The sequence below is a fragment of the Lolium rigidum genome, chromosome 6, assembly GCF_022539505.1.
Source record: "Lolium rigidum isolate FL_2022 chromosome 6, APGP_CSIRO_Lrig_0.1, whole genome shotgun sequence".
Lineage (NCBI taxonomy): Eukaryota > Viridiplantae > Streptophyta > Magnoliopsida > Poales > Poaceae > Lolium > Lolium rigidum.
The window spans coordinates 228,874,240-228,902,166 of NC_061513.1; the positions used below are offsets into that span (position 1 = coordinate 228,874,240).

At 43.8% G+C, this 27,927-nt stretch overlaps 1 protein-coding gene across 1 annotated transcript in view; it reads left to right on the top strand.

Annotated features, from left to right (window-relative positions):
• LOC124663819 overlaps positions 1-27,927 on the top strand; it is a 39,628-nt gene that overhangs the window by 1,410 nt on the left and 10,291 nt on the right. The window lies entirely within an intron of this gene.

A 27,927-nucleotide genomic window follows, 5' to 3' on the forward strand; every position in this document is an offset into this window, starting at 1 on the left:
GGAACATGCATTGTCAAATATACATTGTCATGTGACGTGTGTAAAAAGATAAAATACAGTACTAAAAATAATGCTTTTCACAAGATAAGTTTTCTCTTTTTGACATAGACCACAAAAAATATTGGTTTTCGTGAAACTTGACGAACGAACATATATTATGAATATGTACATGTAAATTTTTTTGCTAATATTTTCGACATTTTAAAATATGATTTTTTTGGTAGAGGGAGCATATGCACCCGGGAGCCAAATTGAATTTCCGCATGCATATGACAGTACTCTATGTTACTACCTTCATAATGCATAGTAACTTAGATGTAGTACTATCATGCATGATTGTTTTAGTTAGTATGTAGACTCATTCTATCTTGAAAAGTGTTATGGTAACATAGCTAGTTACCACAACCAGCTCTATGTTAATACTCCTTAGTTACTCCCACTATGAGTAGTCTAAGTAGCATGGTCTACCCCGGAAGTAGATCCTCTAACGTGCAACAGACAAGTCGGGTAAGCTACAACTCTCTAATTTTCCTTCTCCACATCTACATGATTAAGTCTAATTTGATCTAAATTAACTTCCATAATATATGTAAGCCATATGCATTTACGATAATTAGTAACAATCAAAATTATGACTATCTTTTTTTAATATTTATACGATTTTTTATACAGTAAAAATATACAGTGTGCTACAGTAAATACGTACAGTATTTGTTACATTTTCCTGATTTTTCTTCTACGTTTTGCACTACTTAAGCACTGTGCTTACCTGACTTGTCATCTCTACGTTAGAGGATATGGTTCCGGTCTACCCCTGGCCTTATATTACAATCACGAGTATATTACTTGGACCATCTGTACAACACTAGATTTAGATGTGCGCCTTGGCGCACGACCCCGTAGAATTCATATTGATCTACATTTTATATAACGGTGATAAAAAAATAAGTGAGAAAATGGTAATATGTTTTTTAGTTTTTTCTTTCAAGGAAACGCAAGAGATTTTGCGTGTTCGATTTCATTGAATAGGAAGAAGACATCAGGGGAACACACACGATACACACACATACACGGTCGTCCTTACCAAGCGAATACAACTTGGTAAGGAGGTGCCCTCGACTATAGACCATAACAACAATAGGCTCCTGCTCGCATGCACGGCGTCCTCCACCGGCGGAGGATCGGTGGAAGGATATTAGAACGGGGGTGCACGGTCGTGGCCCGTCCAGCCCAGGTCGGGCCGAGCATTGCCGCCAACCTCTCGCGCAGGCGGCACCGCGCCACAACGCCTTCCAACGCTCTGAATCACTGCTTCCACTCCGCCTCGCCGAGGTCGCGCGACCCGAAGGCGATGCTTCTTCGCACGAAGGAGCCACTGCCAGAGTGCGCACACGCCCTCACCGCCTTTGGCGGTCGGGCGACACCGGTACTCGGCGGCCAGGGATGCAAGTTGAGCGGTGGCTTTTTTCACCAATGAAATTGAACACTAAGAATGGATAGTAGGATGGCTCAAATCCAATTCGTTTGTTAGTGAGATTGTCTATGGAGTAATAATGCACATGAGAAACGGAAATCCTAATTCTTGCAAAAAAGCGAGAGCAGAGATATTATTTTGATTCATTCGGTCTGCTGCAATTTCTACAAAAGGAAAAAAATAATAATGGAATTGAATCAACAAATAATAACAGCTTGTGTGCCTATAATGTATCAGATAGCCAACAACTTTGGCCTCATACAATTTAAATATTTTTCTCTACACCGAACAACAATCTCCCAAGATCTCCGATTGCTCGATGTTTAAAGGAATGGCATGACACATGTAGGAGCCCCTGGTTTACATAGAAGCATGTGTAGAGCATAAATGAGATGGCTGACTACTCTGCATCCGTTTTGTAAAAGTCATTGGTACTATGTAAGGGCATGAATATATGAGATCACATGATTTTTCTAAACAAAAACTATTCCACATAAGTCGCTATTCAAACGTTTCCGAGAATATATATAACATAAACATAAACAAACTCTTACCCAATCTGATGACCTTTCATACCTTCCGAGAATATATATAACATAAGCACAAACAAACTCTTATTCAATCTGATGGCCATAGAAAGATGAATGTTCTGTCGATTTCAGTGGAACTCTGTTTACTTTTATAGGAAACAAAACCAAATATAGAAATGATGATATATTAGTTGCTCCTCATGCATCATCTTTGGTGGATAATTTTTCAGAAATGCTATCTCAATTTTGGTAAGAATTTAAAAGAAAAACCTCAAGTAACACATCATGTACAACAATCGATAAAATAGTTGAAATAAAAAGATAATAAACAATATTATAGACAAAATGGTCGAAACGAAATGGACCATAATAGCGAAAACACCAGCTCGGCAGATCGCTGGCTATGCCGCCACCGAGCCAGAGAGATGGGGATGAAAGAGGAAATGAAATAGAGGGGGTAAGTATGCTGTTTTAATGACCTGGTAATATATTTATTTTAGTAAAAAAAATCGTACTATCGGTATATGTCTAATTCTGGTTCATATGGTTCATCGATGGCTTGTACAGGCTAAACAAAGTGAAGAACCATTTGCGGATTACCAGGTGGTGCGACGCTGAAATGTGACACATAGAAGTAGCGAATAAGAATATATAACATCACGTGAAGGTGACCAATAAAATTCCCAATAGATTCACACGTAAATATAGGCAGGGCAGCAATCGCATACATAGCACAATTGAAATAGGAAAATACATTACAATACTTATTAGCATATGGTTCTGATACATAATACATTACAATAGTAATTAGCATATGGTTACTGATATAACCAAAGTATTTTCTCGTAGAGTAAAAGTTATTCTAGAGCATGTCTCTCTAGTAATACTTAATACGTCCTGGGTTGCTTAGTTTTTTTTTCTTTTTCTCTTAGCAGGCTAGATCACGGTGTGGTGTTAAAAGGGGCTACAGCTCCAGTTTTGTTTTTCCAGGATGTGCAAATTAAGGAGAAGCCGTGGACTGCCCATTTTGCGATCAAATTCTGATTTTCAAGTAAGGAAGCTAAATAGCAAACAACATCTGCATTTTAAGCAACCAAGCTATCATTTGTACTGCAAAGCAAACAACACCTCAGTACCTTACTACACAGCAAAAAACATCCTTGTACTAATCAGACTGAAATCAGTCAAAGAAGCAAAGGTAACCACAGAAAAAACGTCAATAGACTAAAAAAATCAAGTGGCTCGCTTGATTTTCCATCACCATAGCTGACAAACATGGTAATAAAAATCATCGGATGTATATAACTACAATACTCGAGTTAGTTATCTGATTTGGTATAGCAAGAAACACTCGGATAAATTTTCTTATCTCGGCATGCATTAATAAGCTGGCCAGTGTAAAATTGTAGCCTAAGCAAGTAAATAATCTGCGCATATAAAGAAAAAGGAATCAGCTCACATGGTCTGAAAGAAGTGATAAAACCACATGAACCGAAGAGCTGAATATTCTATGAGTGGCTCAAGTACTTGTAATCGTTGATCTATCATCATCATCTGCGAAACAAAATACAAACACAGAAAATTAACTAAGAACCTTATTAACCATGGACTGCAAATAGTAATTATGCATTTCGAACTAAACTGATGTGTACTTTGGCGCCACAACATAAACTGAACCGAAAGCTAGACATTTGTAGTTGTTGTCGTAGGTCTACAACAAATTGTTTTGTATGAACCATAACCTCACAATTCAGAAATCGCTTGCTACTTTTGTTTACCTTCACTCCAAGTACAACTCTGTCTCGGCTATCTAGCAAGGCCACCTGGTAAGCTCCATCCATGGATGCACATCTAGCAAGGGGGAGACTGCATTTTAGTACACCTATCTACGGACCATCAACAAACACATTGTTTAGACCCTCTTCCTCAAACCACTCGGAATGCAAATGACCAAGAGGACACAATAATACAATCCAAGAAATGGCTAACTGAGAACAACTTATAAGTACTTGGACTATGCATGACATTTATCTGATTATTTAGTATGCAGCGAAGCATTAACAGTAAAAACGAAATATTTATTAAGTAAGCGAGCATAAACATTTCATGGATGAATATTCACCTTTAGGTTGCCACGATTTTCATCAAAAACTGGTAGGCACAGATAAAAAAAATCTCCACAAACAAACCTAAAAAAGAGAGATGGAACAAAGTGTTACATATCTAGGCAATCAGGATTTAGCAACATCATAGCCAGTATATAAGATAAATTTATCAAATACATCTGAACAAAATGGAACGATCTGTAAATTGGGAGAGAGCTGCACCATGGCCACGGCTTGGCTGAGCCTCCTTCCACGTTGGTCTCCCATGTCCTTGTGTGGCATCTCTCTTCAGAAAGTGGTGTAGAAGATGAACAAATGATAGGAGAGCAAAAGTTTACACATGCCATTGGACTGATGCAGGCGGTGGATGAAGGAATCTAGCAGATGCATACCTGAATTTGCCTCTTCTCCCTAATCTCGGTCTGCAGCTGTAGGAGCTGGGTCACACAGCGCCACACTGCCTCATCCGCATCTCCAACCTAGGATGAGCGCGTGCGAGGGAGGGCCTGGCCCCATTGCGTCGAGACGAAGGTGACGGCGACGGGACGCGGACGACGGCGCACATGGAGGGATTGAGGATGGGAGCTTGTCCGGACGCCGGGCGCAGCACTCCTTCCGCCGTCGGACACCCCTTCGCTGCTCACCGATGGGCGCCGCCGTCGCCAAGGCCCGCGCTTGCCGCCGCTGTCGCCCAGGCGTGCGCTTCCTGCCGCCGACGCTCGGTCGCTCCATGTCGCTCCTGCTGCCATGTTTCTCCCCGAATCAGTGGGGAAGTGGGAGAGGAAGGCGAGGATGAAAGACGCCGCCCCGGATCTTGGTCCTCGTCGCCTTGGCCGAGCCGGCGCAGCTCGCGGTGCGGCTCCTCCCGGCAACGCGATGATTCGTTGCAGCGGTGAGCGGGGCAGACGGGGCGTGCCATAGCAGGGCTCGCGCCCAAGGCCGACGCCCCGCTCGTGCCTTGCGCGGTGGTCGCGCCCAAGGCGAACCGGAGCCATCAGAGATGAGGTAGAGGGAGGAGTGGGAGGAGAGAGGTGGGAGGCGAGGCGCAGCGAAGAGGAGTTGCGGCAGGAAACCGCCGCCATGGGCGAGGACGGATCTCGCGCGGGGATTGGGCGAAAGTGGGCTAGGGACGTGGGGGAGGAAGAGGGGCTGGCGGCGGGGATGGCGACGGCGGCCGCCGCACGCGCACGGGAACGGGAGGGGAGGAGACGGCGAGCGCGAGGCGGCGGCGCGGCGCGAGGGGAGAGGAGGGTAACGAGCGACGCGAGAGGCTGGGCCGGGAGGGCTTCATCGACCCATGGATAAAAAGCGGGTTCGCGCGAGGGCCTCGTCCTGGACTACTCCACTAGTGAAAAAATGGACGGACAAGATTGCCAGATGGGTAAGATCCAACGGCCACGAGCAGCTAATCTCTGTGAGGCCCCCTATGAGGGGCATCATATATACCTTTAGATACTTTTGTTGCTCCTTGCAAAAAAAAAATACTTTTGTTGCCACTGGATTATTAATGAAGGCCGTGTGCATCACCACGATGCAGAGGCTGGGGTCATATCCCCTTTTCGAAGAAAAAAAATTACTTAGACCATAGCCTTATTCAAAATCAATTCTTAGTCAAGCTGCAAAATCTCCTAGTACCAATCCCGAAATATTTCAGAAGGGCTTTTCAAAATTGATTTTCAAGATATATCATGATTATGATCGTGGTAACCGATTTTGAACGTGATGATGACTTGATGTGACACTTGGCCGTACTAGTACGGTCTCATATTTTTGTATTACTTGGATTGTAGCCAAATTCGAAATCTCATTCCAGCGGCAAAACTTCCCGCTCGAAAAATACAAATATTTCACACGCCTCTAACTTCCCATTCTACCCTCGTAAAGATGACAACAATGTCCATGCATAAGTCGGTTGGTGGGGGGTCTACCCGTCATTTTTTTCGATCACCACCTCCCTAGCTCCGAAACTCCCCGAAAAAAATTCATTTCCCTCACTCTCTCCTCAGAGACCACCCACCGGAACTTCCCAAGTCCCTCTCTCTCCCACCTCCACGACCACCGGATCGGAACATCCCCGCCGGACTTCCACGGCCTACCCGAGGCCTCGCGATCCTCGTCATCCGGCTGTCTGCCGGAGCCGCTTCATCGACGCCGTCATCAACCGGACCGGATCATCCCCGCCGAACCTCGAAACCATATACTCATCCAAGCAGTCTACCGCAGTCGCTTCAGCTGCGGTATCGTCCACCCCACCGGAGCCGCTTCGCCGGATCCGTCGTCCACCGCATCGGATCTAGCTCACCGACACCGCTGTGCATGAACCGGATCTGCTTCACCGGCGCCTTGCATGATCTAAACTCTTCTACTGTCGCTTTTCTATTGCTTGCCCGCAAGTTCTTGTTTAATCTTGGGGGAACCTGTTTGTGCTAACGACGCGCCGTTACGTTTTTGCGGATGAGATGAGTAATCATGAAGTGTAATGGCCGTCTCTCCAACCCCAAGTAGCACATGTAGCGTACTTCATCACCGGATCTATCAACCCCGGGAAGATCTGCTGTGACTCCCACGAGTGCTTCTCCTAATGTAAGTCCCTTGTTTTAGCGCCATGTTCGGGTTCAGATGCTTGTTTGTCTGAAGCTCTTTTAGTTCATTCCTAGCTATGACCGTAACACGTTGCTATTTTCTACTTCATTGCTAACTTTAAGCGATTGAACATTTTGGTTTGCATTCCCTGCTCCGTAGATGTAGCCATCATAACTTCTATCTTGCTCAATCGTTGTTCCAAAAATTATAGGTATTATAGTAACATCCTGCTATTATTTAGTTCATGGCCAATTTTAAGTAATTGCACATGTTGGTTCGCATTCCCTGCTCTATAGCTTTTGGCATCGTAACTTCTATATTTGGTTTACATTCCATGCTCTGTAGATCTAGCCATCATAACTTTATCTTGCTCAGTCGTTGTTACAAAAATTATGGCCTGCTACTATGTTGTTTGTGCCAATTTTTTACTCCATGAACATGTTGGCTTGCATTCCCTGTACTACAGGTGATGCCATTGTTTTGTATCTAGTTCATTGTAAGCTAACAAAGTAAGGACTTAGTTTGGCATGCTATCACTCGCTATCTAGCCTTGTAGTACAAATAAACTTGTCATACTACTAGATAATAATTTTGCGTGCCATCTTGTTCTTCAAAAGCTGCATTATTGACTTGTTTCTCTCGACTTAGCATGACGCTCACATATGGAAAGCTGAACATATTGGTTTGCATTCCCTCTTATACAAGTTCACAGGTGATCCCACTATATTACAGTATCCGGTCCATCCTAAGCTCCAGCATTAACTATCCTCTATGTGTTGCTCATTACAAGTTTATATCCCGAAACATCTTGATTTGCATCCCCTTCACTATAAGTTCAGGAGTATTATTTAGTTCACGGCCAAAATGAAGTAATTGCACTTGGCACATATTGGTTCACATTCCCTCCTCTTTAGCTTTTGCCATCGTAACTTCTATTTTTGGTTTACATTCCCTGCTCTGTAGATGTAGCCATCATAACTTCATCTTGCTCAGTCGTTGTTACAAAATTTATAGCCGGCTACTATGTTGTTCATGCCAATTTTGTACTCCCCGAACATGTTGGTTTGCATGGGACTCGACGGTAGTAAGTCTCGCTGTTTCATTCTAACATGCTCTCGTTATATTGGTTGTTGGTATGCGGCATGCACTCTTTGTTTGCTTATTGTGCGCATTACAATGATCTTGTTATAACGACGAAATGATGAGTTCCAAATTCTTTGGCAAACAATATTGCGGTGTCTTTGCGTTTCCATTGTTGCTCGTCTTAACTTGTAATGTCTTTGTTTCGGATATAGGTGCTGCATGGACAACTTAAAAGATTGCCGGATCGCTTCATTGTATTGCTAGGTTTAATTACCATTCAATTTCTCCGGGTTCCGTAATATTTTTCAAAGCCTTGCGACTGATGTAATATTTAGTTAGTTTTTATAGTTCTTTCGCGCATTTTTTCTTTGGTGCTTGTCGTAAGTGAGGCTATCCGACGGAAATCAATGCTGCGTAAATATTCTCGATATCTAAATCACGAATTCCCATCCCTTAAACGGCCCAATTAAGCGAAATCACATACGTGCCGGCCCGCAAAATCCTAAAGCGCCTTTTACGCAGGCATATAAACAGCAACTAAACGAGCTGGCCCACTTACTTATTGGGCCAGCCCACTTGATTAACTGTGGACCCCACACTTTTATTGGGCCGGCCCACTTGCTTTAAGGTGGACCCCACCCACTACTGGGCCGGCCCACCAACTAGTTGGGCCAGCCCAATTGCTTTTGTGGTGGTCCCCACGTACTAAACGGGCCGGCCCTTTAAGACGAATGTGGGACCCACCCGTGTTTTTGGCCCGGCCCACTAGCGTGTTGGGCCGGCCCACTTGCTCTATGGTGGACCCCACATACTAAATGGGCCGGCCCTTTTACAGGAAAGTGGGACCCACCTGTGTTTTTGGCCCGGCCCACTTGCTATACGGTGGACCCCACATACTAAATGGGCCGGCCCTTTAACCGGAAAGTGGGACCCCCCGGCGTTTTGGCCCGGCCCACTATCTTGTTGGGCCGGCCCACTTGCTATATGGTGGACCCCACATACTAAATGGGCCGGCCCTTTAGCAGGGAAGTGGGACCCACAGAGTTTTTTGGCCCGGCCCACTATCTTGTTGGGCCGGCCCACTCGCTCTATGGTGGACCCCACATGATAAATGGGCCAGCCCTGTAACAGGAAAGTGGGACCCCCTGTGTTTTTGGCCCGGCCCACTATCTTGTTGGGCCGGCCCACTTGCTATATGGTGGACCCCACATACTAAATGGGCTGGCCTTTTAACAGGAAAGTGGGACCCACATGCTAATTGGGCCGGCCCACTAACTTCTTGGGAATGGGCCAGCCCGATAACAGGAAAGTGGGACCCACATGTCTTGTGGGCCGGCCCTTTTGCCTGTTGACCGGTCAAACGAGTGCATTCGGCCCGGCCCACATGCTTAGTGGACCGGCCCATTAAAGTTTTGACCAGTCAACCTTAGAGGTTAGGCCCGGCCCACGTAACTAATGGACCAGCCCAGCTATATAGTTGACTCGTCAAACTAAGTCGGCTGGCCCGGCCCGCAAACTTAATGGGCCGGCCCGCTTAAGACGTGGCAGGCCTCGTGTGGGCCTACCATCTACCACGGGGTTTCAGCCGGTTAACGCCGTTACCGCCGATTAACGCCGTCCGCCACGTGTCGGTTGCATGACGTCAGCAGTCAACGGGCTCCCGGAAACACTTGGGCAACGGTCCGATTTTCCGTGGCGGAAGGGCGCCCAAGCGCGACGGACCGAAAAAATCGTCGTAGGGCTTTGCCTGACGCAGTTTCCACAACAGAACCCATATCGTCGGGTTAGGCCCATAGGCGACGAAAAATACCCCTTAGCGGACGATTTTGAGACGTTGTCTATCAGAACTTTTCTTGTAGTGTTGTTTACTATTTTACTGCATTACTACTACTGCGTTACTACTGCTGCGTTACTACTGCTTGTTTACTGTCCTGGGCAAAGCACTTTTCTGGTGCCGTTGCTACTACTTATTCATACCACCTGTATTTCACTATCTCTTCGCCGAACTAGTGCACCTATTAGGTGTGTTGGGGACACAAGAGACTTCTTGCTTTGTGGTTGCAGGGTTGCATGAGAGGGATATCTTTGACCTCTTCCTCCCTGAGTTCGATAAACCTTGGGTGATCCACTTAAGGGAAACTTGCTGCTGTTCTACAAACCTCTGCTCTTGGAGGCCCAACACTGTCTACAAGAATAGAAGCTCCCATAGACATCATTCTTCTTTGGTTTTGTAAAGTTGCTGCCAGGTTTGACGGTCTTCCATGACTTTATTGGAGCTTGGTTATCATTTCATATTATTCAATCCACACAAGTGAAGAGCAATAATGACGGTCACGACAATTCGAGTTATGGTGAGAGGCTGGTATGAACTCTATTTGTTTTCATTTTTGTACATAAACTCATTTATGTGAACATGCTTAGTTTTTTGTGTAAGGTGTATGCTACTTGATGATGCACAGTAGTTTATGCTCTGTCATGATAAGTTCCAATTTACTAATAGTTGGTAACATATCATATAGATGTTTGCTTGCATTGCTCTATTCATATAACGGTATGACATTATGGTATCCTCCTCTGAATATTTCATTTGAATCGACTTGGCACATGCTCAAGCATGCATGAGACTAAAACAAAAATTCATTTAAGCCTCGATGATTTATCTTGACTCGGAGTTCTTGTATTACTTTTATGCTTCTGTTAATTTTATCCGTCGCAAGCACGATTATGACAGTTACTGCTTTCTTGATGGTCGCTTCCCAGTCTATTGCTAGCCTTCACTTGTACTGAGTATGAGCTCTACTCATGCATCCAACTACTAAAAACCAAAGAGCCAATTGTGTCCACCATACATACCTATATGTGGTATTTCGCTGCCACTCCAAAGTGAATTGCTTGTGTGCTACATTTAAACCTTCAAAATTATTATCACTTGTTTTGTGTACTTTATAGCTCATGGGAAAGTAGTCTAAAACCTATTATGGTAAGTTTTATATCTTATGCATTTTAGTTCTTATAAGTTGTTTGTTGTGTGATAACCATGTTGTCATGGGGAACACCATCAATATACCCTTGTTGAATATCGTGTGAATTACTATGCATGCTCATCTTGTTTGAAGTAAGAGAGATTTACCATGAGTTGCAAAGATTGGAGTACGCATATTGTTAGAGAGGAACATTTGGCCGCCAACTAAAGCCGTGTTCACATGGTGGAAGTTTCAGCTGGGCAAAAGTCCAAATATCTGTTGTCCTTGTCTTCCCGGTATAGATGTCCAAAAAGTTGAGATTTATCAAAAATTGAAAAATCAAATGAGATTCATCTCCTAGGATCTTTGTACATGAGGCAACAAGGTACCCCTTTGTGACACTTGGTTGAAACATATGTATGCGATGAAAATCCATGGAAATCCAAGCTAATTAGGACAAGGTGTGAGCACTATTAGTATATTATGCACGAGACGAGCAACTTATAGATAGTGTTATGCATGAGCCATGTTATTTATCACTACCGTTGACATGAGTTGCACTTCTCAAAATATATATTTTCGACACTCCTATTGCATTCAAAATGAAAAGCTCTAGCACATGAGCAATCTTACTTCCCTCTGCGCAGGGCCGATCTTATACTTTTATATTGAGTCACCATCCATTCTCCGAGCATTCTCTTGAAAGCATAGCTATCATTCTTAGTTTAATGTGCTTGTCCCGAAATAAGATTAATTGTGGTATAACTGTGATGCTTGAATCTTTCGATATTTTTACTTCTAGTCCTCTCTTGAACTTTAGAGGTGCCCCGGCACTTATGTTTTGCTCCACAAATAGGGCAAGCGATATACCACTTTATCATATCATATTATGAACATTGCAATCCTGCAAATACTTATGTTTCATGTTGCTTATTATTGTGTTGGTATCCTTTCATGACTTGCATAACTATTGAGTATTCTTAGTTGCATGCTTCTCATTATGAATTACCTAAGCATTTGATCATGTAGTGAGAATATATACATCATATGAAGCAAATAGGTTTTTAAAAGTTTCTTTTAGGGATTTCTATTTTCCTGCCCCTGGCTCCTTAGTTGTACTCAGTTTTCCCCAGCTCCTTAGTTTTTCCTCAGTTTTCCCCAAGCCCTTGTTTGAAACCCGCAGAAGCAGCTCAGACGGCAGGATTCCCGTTTAGTTGACCGTTCTGTCACGTGTGGGGCCGCGTCGTGTGGGGCCGCGTCGCCTGGGACAGGGCGAGACCGCGTTTGGTTGCACGTGAGCAGGAGCTGGGTTCTGTCTCTCTCGGCCCCAAATTGGCATTATTAAGAGCACCTTTTTCCCCTCTTTCTCTCTGTCCTTTTCACCAAAATAGTATCAAATCTAGAGAAGCTTGCATTTCTGTATTTCTTCAATTATTTGTGTCTTTTGGCCCTCGTTGTTTGCCCAATATGGCAGCAAATCTAGTACTCCCTCAGGTCCATATGTATGTAGTTAAATCTAGAAGCAAATCTCCAGGGTAATGTACGATAAATTCACAGTCATAGTAAATAGAGAAAACAAAGACCAACAAAATATAGTAGAATAGGGATAGATAATAGGGATCCCTCCCTAGATAATAAAGCTGCATACACAGCAGCCAACATAGTAACAGGTTCGAGGTTCTTGACAGCACCATCATATTAACAACATAACAACAAGGGATCCCTAGCTAACAACAAAGGGATCCCAACAACAAAATGGGAGGCAGCAGCTGCACACGTCCAGGACTCCGCCTACCCCATCTGGCTCTCCCTCCACTTGTTGCTGCAGCTCCCCTTGGGAGCCTTGGGCTTGAGCGGAGGCATGCGCCCGGCGGAGATCTCCACCCGCCGCATGCTGCGGAGGTGCATGCCCGAGCGCCACGTGCTTGGCGCGGAAGGAGTAGACGTTCACCGTCGTGCCGACCTTGGGGAAGGTGTTGCTGATGTTCTCGGCATGCGTGACGAGGCGGTTGAAGTCCGTGGCGCCGAGTCTCCCGGTGCGGAAGGGGCACCTGTACACACCCTTGGCGAAGTAGGAGATGTCGCGGCCGAACTGCAGCCTCCGCGCACACTCGGCGAGTCTTGACCTCCTCCTCCTCGTCGTCGCTGCCGACGTCGCTGCCAGACATCTGATCCATATCAACCAGAAACTATGAGTGAATGAGTTGCAACATTGACGGACATGCATGATAACAAAGTTAGGAAAAACAGAGTCAGCCTCAGTTAGAGTGGGCATGATTATATATCTACAGGGAAGGTGTAAGCGAACCAAAGCTCATGCACAACAGATTTGTACATAGCAATGGTTCGCTGAACCCTCCCTGTAAAAATTTGTGCCCAACGATTCATCATAGGCAAAGAAACAGATTCTAGATCTGAACTTGAACACATTCCAGATTATTTAAAAAATTAAACGGTTGATATCTTTTGATTAGTGCATAAAATAACTGATTGAGATCCCATGATTACTTGCATAAATTAACCGATTGAGATCCAATTATTACTTGCATAAATTAACCGAACGGCCGAACCCCAAATCTTAAAGGAAATCAAGAAGTGATCAAAACAAAATGGGATAAAATCGGCGCAAATATTAGCCCAATACTCATCCATCTACGGATCCATCTACACCAGCAAAAATAGGGTTCAAAAAGGAATGGGGAAACAAAAAGGAAGCAAACCGTAGTTACCTCGTTCCATGGGTCCTCCAGGAAGGTGTCGTAGGGGTTCGGGGGCGGGACGTACGGCGCCGGCTCATAGGGGTCAAATCCCGGCGGGATCTGACTGCCACCGGCGGCAGCAGCCTCCGATGCACCGGCGGCGGCAACGTCCGTTGAGGGGACGGCGTCGAAGAGGGAGGCGTCGCGATTGGAGCCGACGGCGCCGTCGACGATGGGATTGACATTCTCCTTGTCCATCTCGCCGGCAGAGGAGAGGGAGAGGGAGAGGGTTTTTGCTTGGGAGCTTTGGAGAAGATGATGGGACGTGAGAGAGGCGTCGTTGCGTGGGCGAGTGAGAGTGACAAAGATAGTGGGAGGAGGCGTCTATAAAGGCGAGGGGTGGTTAATGCGACCCGCGTCCTACGCGTCCACCGCTTCACGTCTGCACGTCTTGGACTTATGCAATGCGACACGCGTCCACGATTGCACGTCTTCGACTTCTGCACCGCGACCCGCGTCTACGCGTCAACAATTGCACGTCTTCCATTTCTGCACCGCAACACGCGTCCTCGAGTCTAACCCTGGAAATTTAGATACACTCAGATATAACCTCGAGTCATATACTAGCATTTTTTGTGTGCTCAGTTTTCCCCTTGAGTGCTAATACTGGCTAGTGCAATATGCTCAGTTTTACCCTCAAGTGGCTGGTCAACAGACAGTCAACAAATGGGATTAACTAGTTAAATGAGTCATTTAATGTGCAAAAATTCCGAAAAATAGTGGCACATACTCATGGAGTCTTTACCACAAATTTCCAGTTCTCAAAACATAGATAAGTCATAGATAAATCAAGTTTTACCACAAATTGCCACTTCTCAAAGGCCTTCTCAAATCACCTAGTAGCTATGAAGGTGCATGGTTTTCCACAATAAGCCCTTCCCAAAACAAGCTTTCCCCAAAACATACTTTGTCTAAATGAGGCCACAATTCTCACACTCATGTATATTTGTATTGCAAATAGTTTGAGGTAGGCCAAGATGGGTTTCATTGTACAAAACACACATTTTCCATTTTTTAAATCTCATATTTGAATCCCTTAGTCTGTTTATTACACAGTGCCCTTGGTTTCTTGATACTACTCGCTTTGCCCTCTCCCTCCACAAATTCTCGCAGACGTGCAACATTGCCCTGATTGGTCTAGCCCATGTCACGCGGATCGTGCCCGCCGACCGTTGATCGTATGATCTAACGGGCAGGATAACCCCTCTCTCTCTCTGTCGGCGGTTACCTTCCACTCTCTAAGTATGCTAAAGGGCGGTTTTTTGTATTCATTTTCACGCGCTAAAAATTATAAACTCTTTTAGGCATTACTTTTCACGCAAAAAATGATAAACCATCACCGATTTGTTGTAGCCATTAATTTTCATGCAAAAAATGATAAACCATCACCGATTTGTTGTAGCCATTAATTTTCACGCAAAAAATGATAAACCATCACCGATTTGTTGTAGCCATTAATTTTCACGCAAAAAATGATAAACCATCACCGATTTGTTGTAGCCATTAATTTTCACGCAAATAATGATAAACCATCACCGATTTGTTGTAGCCATTAATTTTCACGAAAAAATGATAAACCATCACCGATTTGTTGTAGCCATTACTTTTTTGACGCAAAAAATCTACCTATCTTAGAAGATCGTCTGTATGATTTTTTAGGTCATTTAGAGAAGGTAGAAAAAAATCCCTTTGAGAAGGTCGAAAAAACCTAACTTGTTACAAAAGCTTGTTTCAGTGAGACCTAACAAAATTTGGCATACATGATGCCATATCTATAACAACAAGGAATATCTAAAAGGGAAAGTTTCACAAAATTTGAAATTTAGGGCGAAAATGATGCCATACATGATGCCATAACTTGTTACAAAATCTGAAAATCAATTGGGTATTATAAAGGGAAATAAAAAGTTCGAAAAATGTAAAAACGAAACCATCTATCTATCTTTGTATAGAAGATCAGCTGTATGAAATTTGAGGTCATTTAGAGAATGTAGAAAAAATCACCTTGTTAGAAAAGCTGGTTTCAGTGGAGACGAAACGGCATGCGTTTAAGCAAAGTGATTTTTTCGAACATCTCCAAATGACCCCAAATTTGCCATACATGATGCCATACGTGTAACAACAAGGAACCCTATCTAAAAAGTGTCAAAAAAGTTTGCCCAACCATATAGCTCTATCAAATAGAACCTCACCATGGCGCTAGTATAATTTTGGGCTTAGTTACAAACTTTCGTTACCTAACCTTCAACACGAAACTTGTTTCAAATCACTTTTGGCGTACAAGAAACAAATCCCACCTTGATTCGAGCACCACGACCTCCAAACGATGCCGATGCCGATATCGGCATGGTCGAACGACTATGCTCGCCGCCATCGCTAGGTCACCGTCGGGATGCACCGTCAATCCCGTCCCCTCATTCGATCACCGACACACCGGAGATACCGCCGAAGCCAATGCCGAACGTACATGCTCGATGCCAATGCCGAACATGCATGCACGCCGCTGTGGGCACGGCCACGCCGCCCCGCTATGCTGGATGCCACAGACCACCACGAGGTCTTTCCCTTCGCCACCACACTCTTCTAGCACCCATCTATACACGCCAGAAAGGAGAGACACTAGTTTTCTCTACATTGCTCGCGTTCGTGTCGGACACGGTCAGTCAAAGTTTTGAGGTAGTCGTCGATGTCGTCGACCATTTCTTCTCTTCTTTGCATGGTTAAACGCGTCTAGTTCATATCTATCTAATGCGTCTGGTCTCGCCTCATGCAGTTCTTTGTGGACGTCGATCTCATCTCGGCACCCCGCAGGCCACCTCCTCCGTGCCATCGCTGTAGAGCTCCGTTTAAAAATCTATTCTTACCCGTGTATTGCCCATTGTATCAGCGCCATGGCCCACTTGTCATTCGATATACCGAAGCCCCACTCGTGCGCGTTTTGGTCAGGGATACACCGATGCTTACGGTCAAACAAAGATGGATGGTCTGACGTGTCTTTGCGGGCTCTACATGGCCCCACTAGTCAGAAGATAACGGTCAACCGTCGGGCAACCGGCCGTTACATCACGTGTGATGGTTTCAGACAAAGGCTTGGGTAAAACTGAGGAAAAACTAAGGAGCTGGGGAAAACTGAGCACAACTAAGGACCCGAGGGCACGAAAATAGAAATCCCTTTCTTTTATCACACTCAGCTGTCACTGAATTGCTTGAGGACAAGCAATAAGCTAAGCTTGGGGGGAGTTGATACGTCCAAAACGTATCCACTTTCCCGAACACTTTTGCTATTGTTTGCCCTCTATCTTGTGTGTTTTGAATACAACTAACGCGGACTAACGCTATTTTCAGCAGAATTGCTCTGTTGTCTCGTTTTTTTGCAGAAATCCAACTTTCGGGAAAATTCCCGGAAAATATAGAAAACCTAATATTTCACCTGAAGACTCTCGGAGCTAGAAGACGAGACGGAGGGGGGACACGAGGGGCCCACACCCACCCTTGACATGGGCTAGGCCTTTGTCGCGCCAAGGGGTGGTCTGGCCGCCTTGGCCACCCCTTCGACCTCTCCTTCGCACTATAAGAAGCCCCTGGACCTGAAAACCGAGGCGGGTTCGACGTTTTTCCAGAAAGAGTTCCGCTGCTTCGTCGCCACCAGAAACCCCAATCCGGGAACCAGAAGCTCCGTTCTGGGACCCTTTCAGGATGGGGATTTGGAGGAGATCATCGCCATCGCCATCACCGACACCTCTCCATCAACCATCCATGATTCCCCCATCCACATGTGAGTAATTCCCTGTTGTAGGTTGTAGGGGATGGTAGGGATCGGATGAGGTTAGTCATGTAATAGCAATATGATTGTTATGGGCATAGTGCCTAGTATCCGTTGTTAGTATTTTTTTGACATTGTTGCAACTTGCTATGCTTAATGCTTGTCACTTTGGGCCCGAGTGCCATGATCTCAGATCTGAACATGTTATTGATTCATGCGAATTTTTTTTATCATATATGCAAGTTGTATACACATATTGTTGTCCGGAACCCGAGGCCCCAAAGTGGCCAAGAATTGGGATAGCCGGAGGGGATGGCTATGATGTGAGGATCATGTGTGTTCATGGAGTGTTAATGCTTTGCTCCGGTACTCTATTAAAAGGAGTACCTTAATTACCAGTAGTTTCCCTAGAGGCCATGCTGCAACGGGCTGGTAGGATAAAAGATGTCGTGCAAGTTTCTCATTGCGAGCACAAACAACTAAATAGGAACACACGCCTATGGATATATTATGCTAGGATGCTTTTATCATTATTACTTGCAATTCCTATGTCTTGCTATTACATGGACTCTCTCATTCATGCAACGCCCGTTCATCCATCCATGTGCCTACAGTATTTTAAACATGTTGTCAACTATCGCTACTGCTATTTTTATTTCGCTACTGCTGTTACTTCACTACTCCCACTGCCATAAAATTGTTACTACTGATAAACTGTTGCGAACAAGTCTATTTTCAGGTGCAGGTGAATTGACAACTCACTTGTTAAAGCTTATAAATATTATTTGGCTCCCCTTGTGTCGAATCAATAAATTTGAGTTTTACTTCCCTCGAAGACTGTCACGGTCCCCTATACTTGTGGGTCATCAGCCGATGAATCCACCAACGTGCCCTCTTAAAAAACCAAGTCCATAAACCATGGGCATTGTCGTGGTACCCCCACGCCAGGCAGAGAGGCAAGCTAAAAGTACTTGTAATTTTTTGCAAGACGGATGGGCATTCTCGATAGAAACAAAGGTGACACACTGTTTTTTTCCATTGTGGATCCTATACGAACGGGTAAATACGACGTGGTAGGTGGCAGGCAAACTCAACACCAATTAACATCGAGGTACATTAAAAGAGAGGCACAAAGTAGTGCGTCGTGGATTGGAAGCGACGTGTTAGCTCGTCAACCGCATCTCACTGGCTAGTGGGATCCACCACTATCAGCCGTATTTCTCAGTCTCCAAAACTTCACTGTCACCCATGTCTTCCAAATCCATGCCGGCCTAGGAGTACTATTAGCGCTCTGTGAGGGACTTTGATGTTGTGTTTTTGATTGATTCGGTTGATTACAACAATCGATCTTTAGGATGACTTTGGGTTGTTAACTTAGAGGTGGAATTCACGCAATCCGTGCCCGATTACCCATTATGTTTCCTTTAAGGAAGTGTGGCCCATATATCTGGATCACACTTGCTCAAATGACCCATAGAACAAACCTTTATATGCACTTCCCACTATCTGTAACATCGCAACCTTGTTTATGTGAATAAATGAGTGTTCATGAGCATTGCATGCATTTAGTTTGAATTTGAGCCAAAAAAATTGCGTCAAAATTTAAATAAACCTCACATATGCAATTTCCCTCTATTTTTTTCATTCTAATCTCTCAAGATTTTTTCAAACTAAGCAATATGGGTTTGTTGTTATAAGGCCATGTGTGTTTAGAAATCCTCTGAAAATTTTAGTTTTCAAATAATATTTCAAATAGATTTGAAACAGAATTTGAATTGGAAAATAAAAACCATTCAAACAAAAGGGGAGAAACCCCTCTCCTCTCTCTCTCCTGGGCTGGCAGCCCACCTTCCCTTCCTCTTTCTTCTCTCTAGTGCAGCCCAACACGGCCCATCTAGCAACCCTCACCAGCCCAGTTTCTTTGCAGAGGTTTTTTCTGAAAAAAAGGTCGTCGTCCCCGCGCATCCAAGCTGCTGCCTGACAGCTCGCCGGCCAGCCGATGCGCCCGGCCGCGCCAAGATCCCTGCTGCCGCTCGCTGGCGTCTACAAGTAGCCCCCACCGCCACTACGAACCCTCGAAGCCCCATTTTTCCCTCCCCCGTGCTCTCCCGCGCGCAAACCCTAACCCTCACTGCCGATGATTGCCGCCGTCGACACTGCAAACAATTGGGGCTTCAATGATGGTACATGGCTGACGTTGGAGAAATCCGTCAGTGGATGTCTTTTTCTGTGACGGTACCGCGTTTTCGCGTCACAGGTGGCGTTTTGGGCCGCTCGGCCCAAAAATTAGTGACGGGCGAGCTCTAAATGTCACCTATTGTTCAGAAATGAGCGTCGCGGGAGGTGGGTGGCCTGAATTGCGGAGTCGGCAACGGGTCGTCACAAGAGCTGGGCTTCGGGCCGGTGGACACACTCTGCACACTTCTGTTCATGTAATTTACTGTATGCCCGCACAACAGTCGAAGACCTACATCACTGGGACCCATATTTGTAAGGGGAGACATCCACTGTCCGCACACATGTACCTGACCTGCACGTGCGACCACAAGTGTCTGCGTGCTGTCAATTCTGGACGCATGGCCCCGCATGTCTGAGACTGGTGGGCCCCACATGTCAGAGTTTTGGAGAGCCCGGCATGCCAGAGATTGGTGTGGGCCCCTGATGGCGTGTAACTCACACGTTCGTTGGGAACCCCAAGAGGAAGGTATGATGCGCACAGCAGCAAGTTTTCCCTCAGAAAGACACCAAGGTTTATCGAACCAGGAGGATCCAAGAAGCACGTTGAAGGTTGATGGCGGCGGGATGTAGTGCGGCGCAACACCAGAGATTCCGGCGCCAACGTGGAACCTGCACAACACAACCAAAGTACTTTGCCCCAACGAAACAAGCGAGGTTGTCAATCTCACCGGCTTGTTGTAACAAAGGATTAGATGTATAGTGTGGATGATGATTGTTTGCAGAGAACAGTAAAGAACAAGTATTGCAGCAGATTTGTATTTCAGATGTAAAGAATGGACCGGGGTCCACAGTTCACTAGAGGTGTCTCTCCCATAAGATAAAAGCATGTTGGGTGAACAAATTACAGTCGGGCAATTGACAAATAGAGAGGGCATAACAATGCACATACATGATATGATGAATATTGTGAGATTTAATTGGGCATTACGACAAAGTACATAGACCGCTATACAAGCATGCATCTATGCCTAAAAAGTCCACCTTCGAGGTTATCATCCGAACCCCTTCCAAGTATTAAGTTGTAAAACAACGAGACAATTGCATTAAGTATGGTGCGTAATGTAATCAATAACTACATCCTTGGACATAGCATCAATGTTTTATCCCTAGTGGCAACAAGACATCCACAACCTTAGAACTTTCTCGTCACTGTCCCGCATTTAATGGAGGCATGAACCCACTATCGAGCATAAATACTCCCTCTTGGAGTTAAGAGCAAAAACTTGGCCGAGCCTCTACTAATAACGGAGAGCATGCAAGATCATAAACAACACATAGGTAATAGATTGATAATCAACATAACATAGTATTCTCTATCCATCGGATCCCGACAAACACAACATATAGAATTACGTATAGATGATCTTGATCATGTTAGGCAGCTCACAAGATCCGACAATGAAGCACATGAGGAGAAGACAACCATCTAGCTACCGCTATGGACCCATAGTCCAGGGGTGCACTACTCACTCATCACTCCGGAGGCGACCATGGCGGTGGAGAGTCCTCCGGGAGATGAATCCCCTCTCCGGCAGGGTGCCGGAGGTGATCTCCGGAATCCCCCGAGATGGGATTGGCGGCGGCGGCGTCTCGGTAAGGTTTTCCGTATCGTGGCTCTCGGTGCCGTGGGGTTTCGCGACGAAGGCTATTTGTAGGCGGAAGGGCAGGTAAAGGGGCGTCACGAGGGGCCCACACCACGGCCGGCGCGGCCAGGGCCCGGGCCGCGCCGCCCGGTGTGTCGCCACCTCGTGGCCCCACTTCGACTCTCCCTCGGTCTTCCGGAAGCTTCGTGGCAAAATAGGACCCCGGGCGTTGATTTCGTCCAATTCCGAGAATATTTCTTTACTAGGATTTCTGAAACCAAAAACAGCGAGAAAACAAAGAATCGGCTCTTCGGCATCTCGTTAATAGGTTAGTGCCGGAAAATTCATAAATACAACATATAATGTGTATAAAACATGTAGATATCATCAATAATGTGGCATGGAACATAAGAAATTATCGATACGTCGGAGACGTATCAGCATCCCCAAGCTTAGTTCCTGCTCGTCCCGAGTAGGTAAACGATAACACAGATAATTTCTGGAGTGACATGCCATCATAACCTTGATCATACTATTGTAAACATATGTAATGAATGCAGCGATCAAAACAATGGTAATGACATGAGTAAACAACTGAATCATAAAGCAAAGACTTTTCATGAATAGTACTTAAAGACAAGCATCAATAAGTCTTGCATAAGAGTTAACTCATAAAGCAATAAATCAAAGTAAAGGTATTGAAGCAACACAAAGGAAGATTAAGTTTCAGCGGTTGCTTTCAACTTATAACATGTGTATCTCATGGATAATTGTCAACATAGAGTAATATAACAAGTGCAATATGCAAGTATGTAGGAATCAATGCACAGTTCACACAAGTGTTTGCTTCTTGAGGTGGAGAGAAATAGGTGAACTGACTCAACATAAAAGTAAAAGAAAGGTCCTTCAAAGAGGAAAGCATCGATTGCTATATTTGTGCTAGAGCTTTTATTTTGAAAACATGAAACAATTTTGTCAACGGTAGTAATAAAGCATATGTATCATGTAAATTATATCTTACAAGTTGCAAGCCTCATGCATATTATACTAATAGTGCCCGCACCTTGTCCTAATTAGCTTGGACTACCGGATCATCGCAATACACATGTTTTAACCAAGTGTCACAAAGGGGTACCTCCATGCCGCCTCGTACAAAGGTCTAAGGAGAAAGCTCGCATTTTGGATTTCTCGCTTTTGATTATTCTCAACTTAGACATCCATACCGGGACAACATGGACAACAGATAATGGACTCCTCTTTAATGCATAAGCATGTAGCAACAGTTAATGTTCTCATATGAGATTGAGGATATATGTCCAAAACTGAAACTTCCACCATGATTCATGGCTTTAGTTAGCGGCCCAATGTTCTTCTCTAACAATATGCATGCTCCAACCATTAAGGTGGTAGATCTCTCTTACTTCGTACAAGACGGACATGCATAGCAACTCACATGATATTCAACAAAGAATAGTTGATGGCGTCCCCAGAAGCATGGTTATCGCACAACAAGCAACTTAATAAGAGATAAAGTGCATAAGTACATATTCAATACCACAATAGTTTTTAGACTATTTGTCCCATGAGCTATATATATTGTAAAGGTAAAGAATGGAAATTTTAAAGGTAGCACTCAAGCAATTTACTTTGGAATGGCGGAGAAATGCCATGTAGTAGGTAGGTATGGTGGACACAAATGGCATAGTGGTTGGCTCAAGGATTTGGATGCATGAGAAGTATTCCCTCTCGATACAAGGTTTAGGCTAGCAAGGTTATTTGAAACAAACACAAGGATGAACCGGTGCAGCAAAACTCACATAAAAGACATATTGTAAACATTATAAGACTCTACACCGTCTTCCTTGTTGTTCAAAACTCAATACTAGAAATTATCTAGACTTTAGAGAGACCAAATATGCAAACCAAATTTAGCAAGCTCTAGGTGTTTCTTCATTAATGGGTGCAAAGTATATGATGCAAGAGCTTAAACCTGAGCACCACAATTGCCAAGTATCAAATTATTCAAAACATTTTAGAATTACTACATGTAGCATTTCCCGATTCCAACCATATAACAATTTAACGAAGAAGATTCAACCTTCGCCATGAATACTATGAGTAAAGCCTAAGGACATACTTGTCCATATGCAACAGCGGAGCGTGTCTCTCTCCCACACAATGAATGCTAGGATCCATTTTATTCAAACAAAAACAAAAATAAAAACAAACCGACGCTCCAAGCAAAGTACATAAGATGTGACGGAATAAAAATATAGTTTCGGGGGAGGAACTCGATAATGTTGTCGATGAAGAAGGGGATGCCTTGGGCATCCCCAAGCTTAGACGCTTGAGTCTTCTTAAAATATGCAGGGGTGAACCACCGGGGCATCCCCAAGCTTAGAGCTTTCACTCTCCTTGATCATATTGCATCATTCTCCTCTCTTGATCCTTGAAAACTTCGTCCACACCAAACTCGAAACAACTCATTAGAGGGTTAGTGTACACTAAATATTAACATGTTCAGAGGTGACACAATCATTCTTAACACTTCTGGACATTGCATAAGGCTACTGGACATTAATGGATCAAAGAAATTCATCCAACATAGCAAAAGAGGCAATGCGAAATAAAAGGCAGAATCTGTCAAAACAGAACAGTCCGTAAAGATGGATTTTATTGAGGCACCAGACTTGCTCAAATGAAAATGCCCAAATTGAATGAAAGTTGCGTACATATCTGAGGATCACGCACGTAAATTGGCTTAATTTTCTGAGCTACCTACAGAGAGGCAGGTCGGAATTCGTGACAGCAAAGAAATCATGAATCGCGCAGTAATCCAAATCTAGTATTCACTTTACTATCAAAGACTTTACTTGGCACAACAATGCACAAAACTAAGATAAGGAGAGGTCGCTACAGTAGTAAACAACTTCCAAGACTCAAATTCAAAACAAAAATACTGTAGTAAAAACATGGGTTGTCTCCCATAAGCGCTTTTCTTTAACGCCTTTCAGCTAGGTGCAGAAAGTGTATATCAAGTGTTATCAAGAGACGAAGCATCAACATCATAATTTGTTCTAATAATAGAATCAAAAGGTAACTTCATTCTCTTTCTAGGGAAGTGTTCCATACCTTTCTTGAGAGGAAATTGATATTTAATATTACCTTCCTTCATATCAATGGTAGCACCAACAGTTCGAAGAAAAGGTCTTCCCAATATAATGGGGCAAGATGCATTGCATTCAATATCCAAAACAACAAAATCAACGGGGACAAGGTTATTGTTAACGGTAATGCGAACATTATCAACTCTCCCCAAAGGTGTCTTTATAGCATTATCAACAAGATTAACATCCAAATAACAATTCTTCAGTGGTGGCAAGTCAAGCATATTATAAATTTTCTTAGGCATAACGGAAATACTTGCACCAAGATCACATAAAGCATTACAATCAAAGTTATTGACCTTCATATTAATGATGGGCTCCCAACCATCCTCTAACTTTCTAGGAATAGAAGTTTCAAGTTTTAGTTTCTCTTCTCTAGCTTTTATGAGAGCATTTGTAATATGTTTTGTGAAAGCCAAGTTTATAGCACTAGCATTGGGACTCTTAGCAAGTTTTTGTAAGAACTTTATAACTTCAGAGATGTGGCAATCATCAAAATCCAAACCATTACAATTTAAAGCAATGGGATCATCATCCCCAATGTTGGAAAAAATTTCAGCAGTTTTATCACAGTGCGTTCAAAGCAGCTTTAGCAGTTTCAGGCAGTTTTGCGGGCTTTGCACTAGGAGTAGTAACATCGCCAACACCAATTATTTTATTATTGATAATAGGAGGTGCAGCAACATGTGAATCATTAACATTACTAGTGGTGGTAATAGTCCAAACTTTAGCTACATTGTTCTCTTTAGCTAGTTTTTCATTTTCTTCTCTTTCCCACCTAGCATGCAATTCAACCATCAATCTTATATTCTCATTAATTCTAACTTGGATGGCATTTGCTGTAGTAACAATTTTATTTTCAATATCCCTATTAGGCATAACTTTCGATTTCAAAAGATCAACATCAGAGGCAAGACTATCAACCTTAGAAGCGAGAATATCAATTTTATTGAGCTTTTCCTCAACAGATTTGTTAAAAGCAGTTTGTGTACTAATAAATTCTTTAAGCATAGCTTCAAGTCCAGGGGGTGTGTTCCTATTTTTGGTGTAAGAATTCCCATAAGAATTAGCATAACCGTTACCATTATTATAAGGATATGGCCTATAGTTATTACTAGAATTGTTCCGATAAGCATTGTTGTTGAAATTATTATTTTTAATGAAGTTTACATCAACATGTTATTCTTGGGCAAACAATGAAGCTAACGGAACATTATTAGGATCAACATTAGTCCTATCATTCACAAGCATAGACATAATAGCATCAATCTTATCACTCAAGGAGGAGGTTTCTTCGACAGAATTTACCTTCTTACCTTGTGGAGCTCTTTCCGTGTGCCATTCGTAGTAATTAATCATCATATTATCAAGGAGCTTTGTTGCTTCACCAAGAGTGATGGACATAAAGGTACCTCCAAGCAGCTGAATCCAATAAGTTCCGCGAAGAAAAGTTCAGTCCTGCATAAAAGGTTTGGATGATCATCCAAGTAGTCAGTCCACGGGTAGGGCAATTTTTAACCAAAGATTTCATTCTTTCCCAAGCTTGAGCAACATGTTCATTATCTAATTGTTTAAAATTCATTATGCTACTTCTCAAAGATATAATTTTAGCAGGGGGATAATATCTACCAATAAAAGCATCCTTGCATTTAGTCCATGAATCAATACTATTCTTAGGCAGAGATAGCAACCAATCTTTAGCTCTTCCTCTTAATGAGAAAGGAAACAATTTTAATTTTATGATGTCACCATCTACATCTTTATACTTTTGCATTTCACACAATTCAACAAAATTATTGAGATGGGCAGCAGCATCATCGTAACTAACACTAGAAAATTGCTCTCGCATAACAAGATTCAAGAAAGCGTGTTTAATTTCAAAGAATTCTGCTGTAGTAGCAGGTGGAGCAATAGGTGTGCATAAGAAATCATTATTATTTGTGGTTGTGAAGTCACACAACTTAGTATTTTCAGGAGTGGCCATTTTAGCAGTAGTAAATAAAGCAAACTAGATAAAGTAAATGCAAGTAACTAATTTTTTTGTGTTTTTGATATAGAGTGCAAGACAAGAAATAAAGTAAAGCTAGCAACTAATTTTTTTGTGTTTTGATATAATGCAGCAAACAAAGTAGTAAATAAAATAAAGCAAGACAAAAACAAAGTAAAGAGATTGGATTGTGGAGACTCCCCTTGCAGCGTGTCTTGATCTCCCCAGCAACGGCGCCAGAAAAAGAGCTGTTGATGTGGGAGTTGAAAATCTTTGTGGTGTAACTTTTCTTCGTTCCCCGAGCAACGGCGCCGTAAAAAGAGCTTGATGGCGTGTAACTCACACGTTCGTTGGGAACCCCAAGAGGAAGGTATGATGCGCACAGCAGCAAGTTTTCCCTCGAAAAGAAACCAAGGTTTATCGAACCAGGAGGAGCCAAGAAGCACGTTGAAGGTTGATGGCGGCGGGATGTAGTGCGGCGCAACACCATAGATTCCGGCGCCAACGTGGAACCCGCACAACACAACCAAAGTACTTTGCCCCAACGAAACAGCGAGGTTGTCAATCTCACCGGCTTGTCAGTAACAAAGGATTAGATGTATAGTGTGGATGATGATTGTTTGCAGAGAATAGTAAAGAACAAGTATTGCAGAAGATTTGTATTTCAGATGTAAAGAATGGACCGGGGTCCACAGTTCACTAGAGGTGTCTCTCCCATAAGATAAATAGCATGTTGGGTGAACAAATTACAGTCGGGCAATTGACAAATAGAGAGGGCATAACAATGCACATACATGATATGATGAATATTGTGAGATTTAATTGGGCATTACGACAAAGTACATAGACCGCTATCCAGCATGCATCTATGCCTAAAAAGTCCACCTTCAGGTTATCATCCGAACCCCTTCCAGTATTAAGTTGTAAAACAACAGACAATTGCCTTAAGTATGGTGCGTAATGTAATCAATAACTACATCCTTGGACATAGCATCAATGTTTTATCCCTAGTGGCAACAAGACATCCACAACCTTAGAACTTTCTCGTCATCGTCCCAGATTTAATGGAGGCATGAACCCACTATCGAGCATAAATACTCCCTCTTGGAGTTAAGAGCAAAAACTTGGCCGAGCCTCTACTAATAACGGAGAGCATGCAAGATCATAAACAACACATAGGTAATAGATTGATAATCAACATAACATAGTATTCTCTATCCATCGGATCCCGACAAACACAACATATAGAATTACGGATAGATGATCTTGATCATGTTAGGCAGCTCACAAGATCCGACAATGAAGCACATGAGGAGAAGACAACCATCTAGCTACCGCTATGGACCCATAGTCCAGGGGTGAACTACTCACTCATCACTCCGGAGGCGACCATGGCGGTGGAGAGTCCTCCGGGAGATGAATCCCTCTCCGGCAGGGTGCCGGAGGTGATCTCCGAATCCCCCGAGATGGGATTGGCGGCGGCGCGTCTCGGTAAGGTTTTCCGTATCGTGGCTCTCGCATGCGGGGGTTTCGCGACGAAGGCTATTTGTAGGCGGAAGGGCGAGGTAAGGGGCGTCACGAGGGGCCCACACCACAGGCCGGCGCGGCCGGGGCCTCGGGCCGCGCCGCCCTGGTGTGTCGCCACCTCGTGGCCCCACTTCGACTCTCCCTCGGTCTTCTGGAAGCTTCGTG